At 43.5% G+C, this 16,324-nt stretch overlaps 1 protein-coding gene across 3 annotated transcripts in view; it reads left to right on the top strand.

The window, feature by feature from the left end:
• Window positions 1–16,324, top strand: part of SIPA1L3 (signal induced proliferation associated 1 like 3) — a 714,921-nt gene that overhangs the window by 215,624 nt on the left and 482,973 nt on the right. The window lies entirely within an intron of this gene.

The raw sequence follows: 16,324 nt of genomic DNA on the forward strand, positions 1-16,324 counted from the left end.
CATCTGTTTTGCACTACGGTGTTCTGTTTAATTAGTTGGGAATTTGTACAGTGAGTTACAATCCAGACTCATTGCCTTTGCTAGTGATTTCACCTCAGAGTCACAGCAGCAGGGTTAGGGAGAGCTGTTGGGCACACTGAACAGTAGCAGTGGCCTGGCAGTAGGATGAAAAGGAGCTACCGGGCATGCTAAGAAGTACTGGTGGCTTGGTGGCAGAATGAGAGGGAAGTGGCAGGCAAGTATATGGTCACTCAGTTCTAAACTTTGTGCGTCCATCTTCGGGTCAGTCTGTCGCCATGAAAGAAACAGTAGGTGGCACACTAGATCTGCCAGAAAGCTGAAGCTTGTTATAGCCAGACCTAAAACTGTCTGAAACCCTTTTGAGGAGTGTATACTATGGCGTAAAAAATAAATAAAACTCTAGTAGGGTGTCAGTGTTAATTTGTTTCTTGCACACCAGTGTGGTGTTTGATTACATACTTATTTTTTGTTTATGCACATTAGTGTCTTTAGTGAGATACAAACTATTTCCGTTTGAACAATGAACTATTTATCAGGAACACACTGTTAATCAGAATTCATATATATATTATTGCCAAAGCGCTTGTCCATTTCCACATATTCATGAGATTAAAATTCTCCAGAAGCATCGCAAGCTACCTGTAGTTGACTGACTGGTATCCATGCAGGTATTCATGACTGCATGTAGGCTAGTTGATTTGACTACGATGGCCCTAAAAAGAGGTACTGGTTGTTTCATAAACTCTCCTTAGACATTCTTCTGGCAAGGCACTTTTGTCATGCCCCTTTGAGTACAGAATTGTGGTCATTATAGACTGTATGCTTAACAAAGCTTTTTCAGCTTTTCCCAGACTAACTAAGGCATAGAAAGGTTTGTCTTGACTGGATTATGCTACATCCTTTAACATAGCCATATTTATTTAATAAATGAATCGTCAGGCTTCAAATGATTTGAAAACAGTCCACTAGATATAGATTGTGATAGTCAGCTGCATGATTTTATTAAGTCTGCTGTATGTGGCCTACACCAGCACAAGTAAAAAGTCATTTGTACAATTCTAATCTTCAAGTAACAAAGCCATCAGGATTGAAGGCAATGCTGCCCTGGTGGGTGGGTTCCAAAGTGTGTCATTGACATTTTAAATCACAACATGATTAGTTGCTGTTTAATCCCTTCATTAAAAAAAAAAATTGCCTGTTCAGGCATGATTTCACGAACCTACACCTTCCTTCAAATACGGAAAATTTTAAATTACTGGCAGTTTAGGAAGATCCGAAAACTTGGCCCTTTCCACAAGCCTTATAACGGAGTATCCGGTCTTGGTCCCGGACCTGTTCCACCTGGAAATTCCTATTGCATTTTAGCTGTGGTGATCAAAATGATTTGTCCCTGTGTTCTAAAACGGCTCATGAGTGCATGATCCACATTAAAAAATACATATGATAGATCTCTTCTGTGGGTTTGACCATATGTTTCTACAGCAAAATAAACGGTGGTCAGTTTGTAGATAAGCATAGCTCTGCAAACTGATTGTTCAAAGGCACTAGATATGTTTCTAAACTGTTACCTCGTACAAATAGGCCTCTAAAGCGACCATTCGGTTTTTTCTATTTATGGTCTCCACCAAATTGTGGCTTATCCCTGCATTGACAAGATAAACACAATACCCACTGTGTCTGTGTTCCCACCTCAGTGCAAGATCTGCTGGACTTGTATTATGCTGATAAGTATGTAAACCCTGCATAGTAAAAACTATTTACCTTTTGACGCTGACGAAATGTTGTTATTTTTTGATACTGAACACACCCTACCCGTCGCCCCACTAATTTACGCAGTTGCCTTGTTGTGTTCAGCCCTGGGCTCCATTGTGCTCTGTTGATAAAAATGTGTTCTTCCTAATGCCAGTGTCAGTCTTCTTATTACAACTAGCAGTGGGTAAACGTGTTTTGGGGACTTTGACTGTCTTAAGTGTGATTTCAGTCTGTCTCTGCATTGCTCCAAGAGGCTTAAATCTTAACAACAACAAAGGGCACAATCAGCTGAAAACCACATTAGGCTCGACCCTCTGAGTACATTAGACACTTCCTCAAGAAGCATGCTGCTGCAGAAGGCAAGCTTGATGTGAAGTTGTCTCCAGGTACCTGTCACTTCCGCCAGGCATGCGAGTAGAAAGTGAGGATGTCGGACCCAGCATGCAAAGGAGTGCATTGTTGCACTGCATGCTGTTGCTGTGTAGAATGTGATTACGTGCTTCTCCCAAAGGTTTCTGATGGGCTGAGTGCAACATGACTTTCTCCCAGACATGCTGGCAATCCAAGCAGAATTGTTAATGTTTTTCAGAAGACAGTCAATGATTGGTTACCTTAATGGGCGCTGTTGAATGTCGTGCTGGCAGGAATTCTGCAGGAATAACTAAAGCAGGGCTGTAAGTCCAGAAGTATGCTAATGGTAGGTTGGCAGTAAAACAGTATTTAGGTCAGGAATTATTGAATCATCATATTTTCGTTCTTGAAAACTCCTTAAAACGTTATCTTTTTTCCACATGTAGGATCCTTGGTGGTGTCTTAGCAGTTGTTAAGCGCCGCAAAACTACGGTGTGCATGCGTTATTAAAATAAAAACGAACACAACAATTAACTTAGGTTTACTGTTACAGAGGGACCGATTTGTGCTTCCTGGTAGCAGCTGCTGAATCTGATTGCCCTGGTTACTTAGAAATAATTGAGAGAAGTGTACTTGTGTCCAAGGTGAAATTGTATGGTGGTAATGTGTGTGAACAGTTGTGTACTACATAAACGTAGATTATATTGTTGTTTGCCACCCTCTCCTCGGTGTTTAATTACCCGATGGGCTGGTGGAAAATGTATCAACTGTATTTGTGGTTCCTTTTGGCATTTTGCCTAGGAATTTTAAGTATTTGGTTTTGTCAAATATTTTTAAACCAGTATAAGTGCACGTGCTTACCGTCGACTGTGCATGCTACTGATCCAGCGCCCCTATAGAAAATCTGTCTCAAACACTACCCAACAACATGATACTCCCCATTAATCCTAAATTCTCACAAGGTCCATAAATAACAGAGACAAATATTGGGCAACTGAATCATGTGACCTAATTAATCGGAACTATTCACAAACTATTTACACACTATATACAACTGCAGTTTGTCATCTTCATAATCATTGAAAATATTACAGAAACATTTAATTAAGTCACTTTAGGTTAATGGATCAACTGATGGTAACTAGACTAAGAATAAACAAGACCAGCTTGTCATTTCAAAATCTAATTTATTATTCGAAGAATGAGCATTTTAAAGAAGTAACTTTATTTATTAGCAAATAGCAGATTAGCAGCATTTTTTAAGGTAAAGGCACATAAAATCTGACACTTCAAAACTTATTCAGAAACATGAATAATAATCAGAATGATTTTCATTCCCTAAATCTATTTCCCTAACTGACTCACTTCACCTAGGAGGGGAAAATGTAAAGTCCATAAACCCTATTATCCTTACGTGAGCAAGAAGTCCATCAGCATGTCACGTCTCTCAGGAATCGGAAAGTGAGGAGCACCCTCTTGTCATGGGGCCCGTTTTTATTATACCTTTCTAACTTACTAATCTACACTAAAAGAATACTTTTCACCGACATTCTGCGTTCTGATTGGCTGTCAGCTGTCAGTCCATATGAGATCATAACTTTTTCAATCCAAAATCGTGCCATTCTAAAACGCCTTTGTCCTTTATTCACAGGCGACATTAGCTTCTGAGGATTTTGCAACATCTTATTAAATAGCAGTTCGCTGCTTACCCCACGGTAAATAAAATAGCAATAATATACCAATAATATGTAAATGTAAAACATAACAGATGAAATACACATTAAAAAAAGGAGGCAGTAAATGCCTGGACATAATTCCTCATAGGAATCCATGAAAAGAGAAAAAACACTTGTAACCTATTCCTGTCATTATGTTGGTCCAAACTGTAGCCAATCGGGCAGTCCTCCAGAACCTTCTCAGAGCTCAACACCTCAGATTTTCTACCGCACGTAGTGTGTAAGGGAGTCTCCCTGAGCTCTGCTCAGTTTTCTTCAGGTTTTCCTGTGTTTTTCAGAATGTCTACAAGTAAGAAATATCTCTTCAGACCTTGCTCTTCTTGTGGAAAGCTGCGTCTTTATTCAGAGGATCCACACAGTAAGTGTATTTACTGTCTTTACCCCGACCATGAAGTGGGAAAGTGTAAGTTCGGTAGAACTTTCTCCACAAAAACTCTAAAGGACAGGGAAGGCCGCCTTCTGTTATGGCTTTAGAGACTCAAGCACAAAGAAGTCATCTTCGTCGTCGACTTTGTCGACGAAGGCAACGTCGACGCCATTATCTTCGACGACGGTACCGTCGAGTATTCCGGATGCTGCCAGTGTGGCTCCATCGACGCCTGTTTCTACGTTTGCCTCACTGCCAATGTTACCATTGTCGTCCACTGGATCTGCCGATGTTGAATCTCTTCACCAATGCCGCAAGGTGCCTGTGGACCAAATTTCCATCTCCAGTGATCCACAGCCTCCCTCGCTTTTTTTGCCACAGACTCGGAGCAGGACTCAGAAGAAGATGTTCATGAATCATTTAGAGCAGCACGTGGTCCATCTAATTTGGTCATCATATGCCAAGATTACAGTAACGATGAAGAGGACCAGTATTTCCAGCAGGAAATAACGCTGGTTCAAGCTCCTACGTCGACGCTACCCTTGTCGCTTATATCTAATCTCCAACATATGTTGGACGACTACAACAGACTTTTTCCGTCATCTCCACAAGTGCCTGCAGCCCCTGCTATTCTGCCACCGGTTACTATGCCGGCTCCGGCTCCTTTGGCATCTCTGCCTACTTCTACTCAAGTTCAAACATCTGTCCGGATACACACAACTGTGTATGCCGACGATGAGGATGAGGTTCCTCCTGACCGCGAAGATGGTGAGGTTCGTGATGATGATGAGGATGACAATATGGCGGAGTGGGATAATTACCAAGTTCAAACACCGTCCCCATCTCCGGCCACACCAGGGGATTCTCCTCCCAGTGATATTGTGAGTTTCCATCAGTTGATGGACAGGGCAGCCCAACGCTTCAAATTGCCTAGAGTCCAAAGAGAGGAGGATTGTTTTCTCTATGACTTTAAAAACCAGCCTTTCGAACAAGTCCATACTGTGCCTTTAATTGACTTTATTTGGGCCGAAGGAGTAAAATTGATGCAGACCCCTAATACACTTCCGGCTCAGATGCCTAGGCTGGAAAAGAAATATAAGGCACCTGTTGGCACTCCAGCGTGCCTCATTGGACAGCCAAAGCCCGATTCAGTGGTTACACAAGCAGCTCAGCGTCGTTCACGGACTCCGGCATCGGCTATTACTACCCCACCAGATCGCGAAGGTAGTCGCATGGATGTTATAGGCAGCAAGTTTTCTACGATGGCTTCCACCACAGTGAGAGTGGCCACTGCTTTGGCCATTTTGGGACGTTACAACCACCAAATGTGGGCGGACATGATAGCTTAATTCCAGATGCTTCAAAGGCGGAGGCTTTGCAACATCTCCAAGAAGGAGAGAGGACATCGGAGGAGATAATTGATTGTGCCGTTGACATCGCCTGCACTGGTTTTCGGCATCTCGCTGGAGCGGCGGTTCTCCGTAGACAAGGTTGGTTGCATTCCACATCTTTCCGACATGAGGTACAAGCAAAGATCCTCGATATGCCATATGACGGCGAGTCTTTCTTTGGGGCTCATGTTGATGAAGCTTTACAGTCCATTAAAAAAGACACGGACACTGCTCGCTCTCTAGGAACTTTGCAGTTTCGGAAACAGCCCTTTCCGGGTGCACGTGGACGCGGCACCTCATCCACTTTTCGAGGAGGAAACAATCAATACCGTTCCTACAACCAAGGCAACCAACGCTATTCAGGCAACCAGCAGCAGTCTTCAAGACAACAGTCTTCTAAAACCTATAGAGGGAGATCTTCTTACAGGGGATCTGCTCCCAAGCGACAATGACTTGCCTTTACCCCAAAAAGTTGAAGGTCGAATCTCCCTGTTTTGTTCTCAATGGTCCTCCATCACTTCGGACCGTTGGGTTCTGGACATCGTAGAGAAAGGCCATGCTCTGGAGTTCGTCAAACTTCCTCTGCCCACTCCACCTTCCGGCCCGCCACCAGCACACATTAGGGAACAATTACATCAAATTCGTCTTATGATACAGAAGGGTGCCGTTGAAGTGGTACCAAAGTCTCAAAGGGGAATGGGATTTTATTTCCGTTTTTCCCTTGTCATATAAAAGACGCTGGATTGGAGGCTGATATTGGATTTACGAGCACTCAACAGATATCTCAAGTGCCAATCCTTCCGCATGTTAACGCTGGTGAAGATCTTACGACTGCTCTCAGTGGGGGATTTCATGGCAACTATCGACCTCCAAGACGCCTACTTCCATGTCCCTATTCTACCGCGACATCGGAAGTATTTACGTTTCCGTGTGGGACGGAGGGATTTCCAGTTCAAAGCACTGCCTTATGGCCTACGTTCAGCCCCTCGCGTATTTACGAAGGTGTTGGCTCCTGTGGTAGCTTATCTACGTCTTCAGGGTGTACAGATTTTTCCTTACCTGGACGACTGTCTCCTAAAATCTCAGTCTCATACACAGCTGCTCCAGGACACTCGCCTTTGTCAGGAGGTGTTTCGCTCCCTTGGTCTATCCATCAACGTGGCCAAGTCCCAGTTACATCCAGCAACCTGCAAGAACTTTTTAGGAGCCACGTTAAATACGGCTCTTGCAAAAGCATTTGTATCTCAGGAGCGACAACAAAAGATTCTTCAATTGGTGTCTCTATTGCGCGCAAGACAGTCCGTTTCTGTCCGACTATTGAAATCATTTCTAGGAATGGCGTCCACGTGCATTGCATTTATCCCAAATTGCAGATTAAGGACACGTCCCACTCAAGAGGAACTGGATGGACAGTGGCGCCAGGTCACCGGTTCCTTCAACGACATAGTCTGTGTCACCACCCGCATGAGAGCGGCCCTCAAATGGTGGGCGCAGCCATCCAATCTTTCGACAGGGTCGTCGTTCCTTTCCATCACTCCGGAACTTACTCTGACGACGGACGCCTCGTTGGAGGGATGGGGTGCTCATCTTCAAGGCCTGTCGATAAAGGGCAAGTGGACTTTGCCTCAGAGAGCCTGGCACATCAACAAGCTGGAGCTGATGGCCATTTTTCTGGCACTCAAGTCCTTTCATCTCTTGATTCAAGGAGAGTCAGTCCTTATTCAGACGGAGAACACAACCAGCATGCATTATATAAACAAGCAGGGCGGAACAATGTCTCCAATCTTGTCGCATCTGGCGCAGTCGATCTGGGACTGGGCTCTAAGTCATCAAGTCACTCTCACTGCAGTCCAACTACCAGGGGTTTCCAACATCCTAGCGGATTCCCTCAGCAGGTCCACGTCATCGACCGACGAGTGGGAGTTGCACCATCAATCACTCGAACTGATTTTTCGGAGATGGGGGCATCCACCGCTGGATCTCTTTGCCACACCACAGAACCGGAAATGGCCCTCTTATGCAAGCTGGCATCCCCACCGAGGATCACAGGGCAATGCCCTTTTGATGAATTGGTGCAATCTCTTTGCTTACGCTTTTCCTCCAATCCCTCTGGTACCTCGGGTATTGCGGAAAATGCGGAGACAGCCATGCCACATTCTTCTGATTGCCCCCAGATGGCCTCGTCAGGCGTGGTTTTCAGAGCTACTTCTTCTATCCCAGTGCGAGCCCACCCGTCTTCATCCTCTGGTGGACATTCTCACGATGGACAGTGGTCAAATCTGCCATCCAGACCCCTCCTCTCTGAATTTGTCAGCTTGGAATCTGAGCACCTTGAATTTGCTCACCTAGCCATCCCACCAGACTGTAGAGACATCCTCGCTCTGGCTAGAGCTCCGTCAACTGTTAAAACCTATAAACTTAAATGGAAGAGATTCTGCCATTGGTGCACAGCTGCAGGGATCCATCCCATTCATTCCACGCCTGCGCAGCTCCTTCCATTCTTTTTGCAACTTGCTCAGTCTGGACTCTCGCATTCAACTTTGAGAGTTTTTCTGGCGGCAATTTCCCGCTTCTGTCAGGATGGCGTCACTTCCCTTTGTTCTTCCAGGATAATACGCCAATTTTTCAAAGGATTATTTTGCAAGTTCCCACCGATTCGGCGCCCTCCTCCTACTTGGCACCTTAACATCGTGTTGTCACACCTTATGAAAGCACCTTTCGAATCTATACACAAGGCAGACTTGAAGTTTCTCACTTGGAAGGTTGCTCTTCTCCTTGCGCTGACATCTTCTCGTCGCGTAAGTGATATACATGCCTTCACTATAAATCCTCCATTTCTGCAGTTTCAACCTGACTGTGTAGTGCTTCGTACTAATCCCACCCACGTTCCTGCCTAAGGTGCCTTCAGATTTCCACATCAACGAACCTGTTTTCCTGAAGACTTTCTTTGCTAATCCACAGTCTCCAGCGGAGCAGCGTTTGCACTCCTTGGACATTAAAAGGTGCTTAAAGTTTTACATCAGCAGAACAGCCCCTTTTCGTAAAGCTGATCAACTGTTCATAGCTTATGGACGTTTCCACAAGGGGCGTCCAGTTACCAAACCTACAATTGCTCGTTGGGTTTCCTCGGCCATCGCTTTCTGCCATCAACAGGCAGGCAAGTTCTTCAGTGAGGGCTCATTCGACCAGAGCGATGTCGTCTTCAACTGCCCTGTTCGCCGGTGTGCCGCTGCATCAGATCTGCAGAGCAGCCACGTGGTCAAGCAGGCACACGTTTACGAAACATTACTGCCTGGGTGCCATCAATGAAGCAGACACTGCAGTGGGGCAGGCTGTGCTTCGCAATCTTTTTAAATAAGGTGAGCCTCTGTCATCCCTCCTCCATTATGGTTTACCTTATTACTGTATGTTTTGCATGACTATACGCATATTGGTTCTTATAAGTCTATGCATGTGTATCCTAACTGGGAAGTTTTCTTCCTATTTTACTGCTTTCTATTCCATATTCAAGCATGTGAATCTATGAAAGGCACCCTAATACTGGAGAAGAACAATTGTTACTTACCTGTAAACAGCTGGTTCTTCAGTATTGGTGTCTTTCATAGATTCACATGCGACCCACCCTCCTCCCCTCAGAGGCTCTGTGGTCACTCTTGTGCTACAAAAATCTGAGGTGTTGAGCTCTGAGAAGAAGGTTCTGGAGGACTGTTGGCGCCTGATTGGCTACAGTTTGGGCCAACATAATGACAGGAATAGGCTACAAGTGTTTTTTCTCTTTTCATGGATTCCTATGAGGTATTAGGTCTAGGCATTTACTGCCTGTTTTTTGTAATGTGTATTTCATCTGTTATGTTTTACATTAACATATTATTGGTATATTATTGCTATTTTATTTACTGTGGGACTCCCACTCCGACCACGGGGAATATTCAAGCATGTGAATCTATGAAAGACACCAATACTGGAGAACCACCTGTTTACAGGTAAGTAACAATTGTTCATCCATTGATAGATGAAACTCTTTATTGATGGATGGACAAGTGAAATGATGGATGTGTGTAGATGGATGCATGCATAGATGATGGGTGTGTGAATGAATGAATGAATGGATGAAATTGCCAGTGGACAGATGGAACAGTGAAATATTGAATATTGAATGATGGATGAAAGGATGAATGGATGACAGAATGTAATAGAGAAATGGTGGATATCAGTGGGTTGATGGAAGGGTGAATGAATGAATGGATAAATGCTTGGATGGAAGAGACAATGGAGGTCTTGTAAGGATTTTTGGGCTCAATTACTTTGTGCCATCAGAGCTTTGGTTCAAAGTGTTTAAAAAACACAAATCTGGCTTCTCCCTTAGATAGGCCTGTTGGAGATGCAGCCCTTGTTTTGTGCCCAATCCTGATATACCTCATGGAGGCTTTGCATCATAGTTACCACAGCTTGCCTGCCTTCCAACCTAACAGAGGATGCTTATAAGGCCAAATAAGGGCAAGGAGATGAATGTCAAGACCGTCTGAAGTGAGCTCTGCACCCAGGCCATTTTTCTGGCATTCTGGAATTTGTAATTTTACTTTTGTAATATGAATAGCAATTCTAAACGTAACCTGACTTTTCCAGTTAGTACAATCTGAACCTCACCGTCGTGCTAACCTGTTGGCGTAACTCCTCTGTATGTGTATCTAGTCTGCACTACTGGTGTAACAGGAGGTACTCCCCCGTTTCATACATAGATAGTGGGCATCTTCAGTGTAGTTCTGAGGGTTGCTTTTCTAGTCATCACCCATAAAACGTTTTGGTTCAGGAACCCATTCATTGGCCATCGCAAGAAACAAACAAGCAGGCTCGATGCAATACAAATATGTCTATTCAGTTTCTCTCTTAGGAGTTAATAACCTAAAGAAAATACAACCAAGGCTGCCCAAAAATACACATACAAGCATGCAGTCCAGGTACATATACTCTGTCTTTTCCTCACTCGCACAACCCTGGTGGCAGGGGTACCTCAACACTCTCAGGGTGGTGATCTTTTGCAGAAGTGTCCAGCAACTTCTCTGGGCAGCGTGACCGCACATTGTTTGGCACAACACATGCAAGTAAATGCAGGAATAGTTCACCAAAAGTTCTTGTGTCCATAAAATATTGACTATTTTAATGATTCCTAGTAGACGTTCAAAATTTCACAACAATCAGTGTGAACCAAAGTCTTTTGGTAATGACCCTCATCACAATGTTTGCCTCCCCGCCATGACCTAATAACTGGTTGCCAATTTCCTGCTCACCAAAGAACTACACGTCCGAGTTCGGCATCATTGTGTCTTCTTTGCCTGTGCATCTGGTAGAGACTAGCTGTACTTTGCCAAGATCCTCTGGGGAATCTTCCCACCTATGGTTTAATGAGTGCCTATTACCAGCTCACCCAGCTCTTAGGGCCTCTTTGGTCATGGTCTACCTGTCAGGCTGTGGACCTGACCAACTCTGCTCCATCCATCCAGCAATATTATCGGGTGCCTGGTCTTGATTTAAAGTCTGCCTCTTTTTTTCCAACATCGTATAGTTCATGTGTCATTATCTCAGTCTTCTTGGTTCTTCTTCATCCACGCTTTCTCCATGTCAGTCTTTCTTTTTTCTCTTCCACCTCTGTACTCCTTTTATTTGTCCTGGCCCCCAAAAATGAGTTGTGTGCCCTCCAACTACAGCTACTATCACAAATTAGTTTATTTTTCAGATGTAAAATGATCCCAAATACGTTTCTAGATGGCAGAATGATGTACCATGCAGACCGTAGCGTAAAGTAAGAGAGTGATACTCCTCTTGGAGGGTCCGAAACCCCATTCTACTATTTTAAAGAATTGTAGCAGCATATCTTGCTTTCAGTGGCGCTGTTAAGTCCTACTAAATATTTACCAAACCTGTTTTCATCCTTTCAGACCCCTCAAAACAAATGTAAAGAACAACTCATTTAAAACGAGCATTGGTTAAGCTAGTAGGTCTGACTTTGTCTGCTAGCCTTTTCAATGCTTGTTTTGCCATGGTTTTACAAAACTTTATTGTTGGGGAAATTGTTTGACCCACGTCAAGTGTTATAACAATAATGTTAACCCGTTAAGCGCGCGAAAACATTCCGCCCCAGTGCGGACGTTCGATTGCGCTAACGGGATTCGGACGTCCAACGGTCGTGCGCAGCACTAGCGACGTAGTGCACGCGACGACCGTTGGACGTTCGAAGCACGGAACGGGTTAAAAGCCCAAATATTTTTGGTCTCAAAAAGCACACATTGCCCTAGTAGTCCCTGACACTCAAGAACACTACTGTTTGCCTGGATGTTCTCCAGTTAAGAGCAGAATGCCTCCCACTCAGAGTGAAGTTAGGCAGTGTTTTGAGTGAGCTGACCCATTACTCCATGCTATATATTGTAATGGACATTTCATAAATGTGAATGACACAGTAACAGACCAATGGACGAAGAGGGCTCGATGGGAGCCCCTGTAAGTACGTGCATTATATATATAATTCTAGTGAAGTCAATATGCCTTGGCTAACATCAGACCTAAAACGGCTCATCCTGTCGGTAGACGGTCTTCAGGTGTGCACTGAAAGTGCTAAACACTATTTTCTGCTTCTTAAGGAGACTAATTTAGTTTAAGTTGAAAGTTCTTCTTCTCTTAATAATAAGTAATATGTGTTTCTATTTAAGGTTGTGAAAGGTGCAATCAGCGTTGATTGGTGGTCTAACTATATTATTGGGAGTGAATTATCGACTGAGTTTTGTTTTATCTATGAAAAGTGCACAATACACACTCAAAACTCAAAGTGCTGGTCATTTGCCCAGATCTTGTTTGTATTAAAATACTTTAATAAAAAAACCTGGATGCAATGAACCCTGCACCGATACCGAACTGTTTCATTTTTTTAAGTATTTCTTTCGTTTTTTCCTTTCATTTTCTCACAGTTGATTTTATTGCATCAGAGCATGAAATCGTAACTGCCACAGTGTTTCCACAGCTGCCTCTAAAGTCGAGGTGAAACGAGTTAAACAATATTCAGTTTCTCGATGCCCAGCTGCTTCGTTTCAAATGAAAGGACCCATTTACAACCTCTCATGATCGCAATATCTAAGAGACTGCCAGGTTGGCTTTCTCCATAAGGGTTTTTACACCATGGATTCCGTTTCAGGTATTCCAAAGCTTGGGTGAAAGGCAAAATGTTAGAAAACAAATCTGGTTGCCAAAGACAGACACGCTCACAACCTACCCCAAAAAACCCAGTCTGAACTACTGGTCTAGAAACCACCTAGCCAGGTAAGCACAAGAGAGCTTGCCAATGTGTTCTAATGAAAGTTTATTCTGTATTTAAATATTGAAAGGTAGTGTATAAGGACCGGCTTTCCAAACGACGTAACTCATTGAGACCCCTGCACAAAATGGCTGAGCCAGCCAGGAGGTAGTCTAAAGATAACCCCCTTTGCTTTCTTTCCTAAGCCGAGAAGATGAATTCTGCTGGAAAAAAATCCTTTTTACGGTCTGTTGTATCGAGGTCCGCGTGAAGAATGAGCCAACTGCAGGCTACAGGAAGTGCATGGAAACATGTTGGGAAGTGTCGGTTTGACAACCTTGGTTTGGACTCTGCAAACACACTGGGAGTTAGGTGATGTTCTGTGGGAAGATCCATGTGTCTCAGAGACGGTGACAGATTCTTGGTGCAGGATTTTGAGTGAAAGGCGCCTCAAAAAGCGCCACAGCATTTGGTGGGAGGTAAGCCTGCAAACTGGAGGGGACAGTGGGAGCTTCGCCATATCCAGACATTCTCAATGAATTGTGACTATCAATTTCCCCCTTAAGTTGCAAAGCACAAGCCTGGTATTTCCTGCAAAGTTCGATGTACTTTCCATTCAATTGAACAGTTTAAAAAACTCAATACAGCCTGTATCACTAAGACAAATATGTGTAAACTTTGAAATATTAACCCCTTGCATGCTGATGACGAACCCCAGCCGTCATGCACTACGGTGCTCGTGTGCTGATGACGGCTGGGGTTCGTCATGGCCCGCCCCTGTTCATTTGTTTACCGCACAGCGGCGGAAACGGGCCAGCAGCGAAGGGGTTAAAGAGAACCAGGAAACCACTAACTGCGTAAGCTCTAAATCACTGTTCCTATTGCCACCTTTGCACCCACTCCCTCTGCTCAGATAGGATCATAGCTCTCACAAGAGCTAGTTAATTGTCCATCTTGGAGCATTCAAAAGCAAAGATTTCTTTCTAATTCAGTGAGACATTGCCTAGCCATATCCAGGATGGATGGGGCTAGTATTATGGCAATGGTTGGTCAATCATGCGCAGAATATGCAAGGAGCTACATAGACTATGCCAGAGAAGGCCATTATTATGTAGGATACGGCTAACATTATCCAGGGGTGTGCCCATCATGCCAGAACCGGCTCTGCGTTCTTGTAGGGAAAGGAGCTGATGCTATGGGTAGTGCTATTTACACACCCCGCATGTGCCAACATTTAGGATATGTATGTATAACTTTGTTTCTTTACTTTGAAGAGAAAAAAATAGCATAGAACCGACATCTTTTTAGATCAATTTATGTTGGTTATGTAAAAATGTAATATAGTCTGTAGAATGCCTTCAGATTCACTACCTAACCTAACTACGATTAAGATTTATAATTTTCCACGATTTATTATTAGATCATGCTGAAATCGCAGGACTCTTCATTTGTGAGAAACTTTCTAAGAAAGTTTGATTTAAAAAATCTTGTTGGTGAAATTTTAATAGGCCTTTCAGAGGTCTTATAATTATAATTTTTCTACAGTTTTAATAAACTAAAAATAAACATGCATGCGATCAAAGAAATAAATTCTCATAACAAAACTACAGTTACGTGGACATTTAAGTTACTATCTTTAAACGAATAACCATTGAAGTTAGTCGGTTATGGTGCACAATGTAACTATAACTCCCCAATGCACTCCTCATGTTGTCACTGGCACCATCATGCATCACATAAACATTGACCCCATTTGGCTCATCGCCGAAGGTGTTCAAAGCCTGCTACACCCCTTTATCCACTGAGCATCATCAATTGTCATACCGAACAAGATCTGGGATTTGGAGAGGACTATGCAGAAACCCAGAATGACATGTGAAAGATTGCTGAGCCTAGAACTCACTTCAGCAGGCTCCAATCCGTCCCAGTACTCAATATTACTACCCCCAGACTCCACAAGGCATGATATGTGGCTCTTAGTGCATTGATGGAGAATTTGGGGTTTGGCTGTGTGTGACTGAAATGTTTGGATAGATATGAGTTTTGGCTTAAGGTGCTTCTTTTGAGATGCAAAGGGTGCCTAGATAATGTACTGCTGGTATTGACCATAGGTGCAAGCTAATAATGTCAAGTAAATCAATTTTCTCTTTGAGGCATTGGTTCTTGCCTATTATTGCAGTAGCTGGTCAGCGACAGCCATCGTGGCCCACTCTTTCTGGACAACATCTGTAAATTAAACATAGGAAAGGATGTGTTTTTGCTATGCTGATAATTGTGACAAGGAGGAGTTGTGATACAAAAGAATGTTTACAACCACCTCTTTCCAGCTTTAGTCTTTGAAAATTGTGGGGTGGGTAGTGTGTGTGATATTATGAAAGGACACGATCCCAAGTCTATCCTGCCAAAGGCAACTACCCAGTATGGGTTTGAACATATTAGATGATGGCACCTCCTCTTGGCTTTAGGCTGCAGCTTGCAGCGCTTGATTCCACATCTGCTCTTCTTTGAAAAAAGTGGGGCTCTGGTTCAGAAGGGCCACTTATAATTATTAATTCTAGAACATGTCTTTCTTAATGTTGATCTGTTTATCTGTATCCCTTTGTCATAGTTTGGAAACTTGTCTCTATTTGTTTATGCTGCTGTATCTGTGTTGCCCTGAAGGGGGATTTTAGTCACGCGATTCATTAGACGAAATACGTAATTAAAACAATTTTTAAGGTTTGCGTGCTTGAATGCTAATTGCCTTTTGCTCAATAGGAGCATGTCATCGGCGTAGTGGTTTACATTGTTGCATATTATGCCCGGTCTAATCGAGGGGTAATTGCCAGGGTTCAGATGCATCAATTTATTGAACAGAAAAAAATAATTTTGGGTTTTTGGATTATGCGACAAATACTTTCTCCTGGAATACATAATATGGACATATGCATTGTGTACTGTGAGAACATCATTGTAATTTACCGTTTGGTTTACGAGCTCAGTATGCCTTGTGTTTAGGCGTTGCATACATCCCCGTGGAATTGGGCCCTCGGTTCCCTTCCTGTTGTGCAGTCAAAACCCATATTTCATCTTTGGAGCACCACTTCATGTAGCCACCCTATTAAAATTACTGTATTTCGACAGGGCAGCCATATGGGGAAAATGAAAAGACAGATGTTAACCCCTTCGATGCTGATGACGAGCTGAGCTCGTCATCAGCTACGGCGCTTGTATGCTGATGACGAGCTGAGCTCGCCATGTAACGCAGCTTTTTGAAAATAGCCGCACACAGCGGGAAAAGCCGCCGCAGCGATGCGGTTAAAAGGGAGTGTTGAAATGTATTACTGCTTGTACATTGAGGACGTGAACTGTTATTATGCACGTATAATGGCAGTAAGGCTTGAGGTTGTCCCTCGTGTTATCATTTCTGTGTTTCATCCAATTG

Source organism: Lissotriton vulgaris, chromosome 9 (assembly GCF_964263255.1).
Source record: "Lissotriton vulgaris chromosome 9, aLisVul1.2, whole genome shotgun sequence".
NCBI classification, from domain to species: domain Eukaryota; kingdom Metazoa; phylum Chordata; class Amphibia; order Caudata; family Salamandridae; genus Lissotriton; species Lissotriton vulgaris.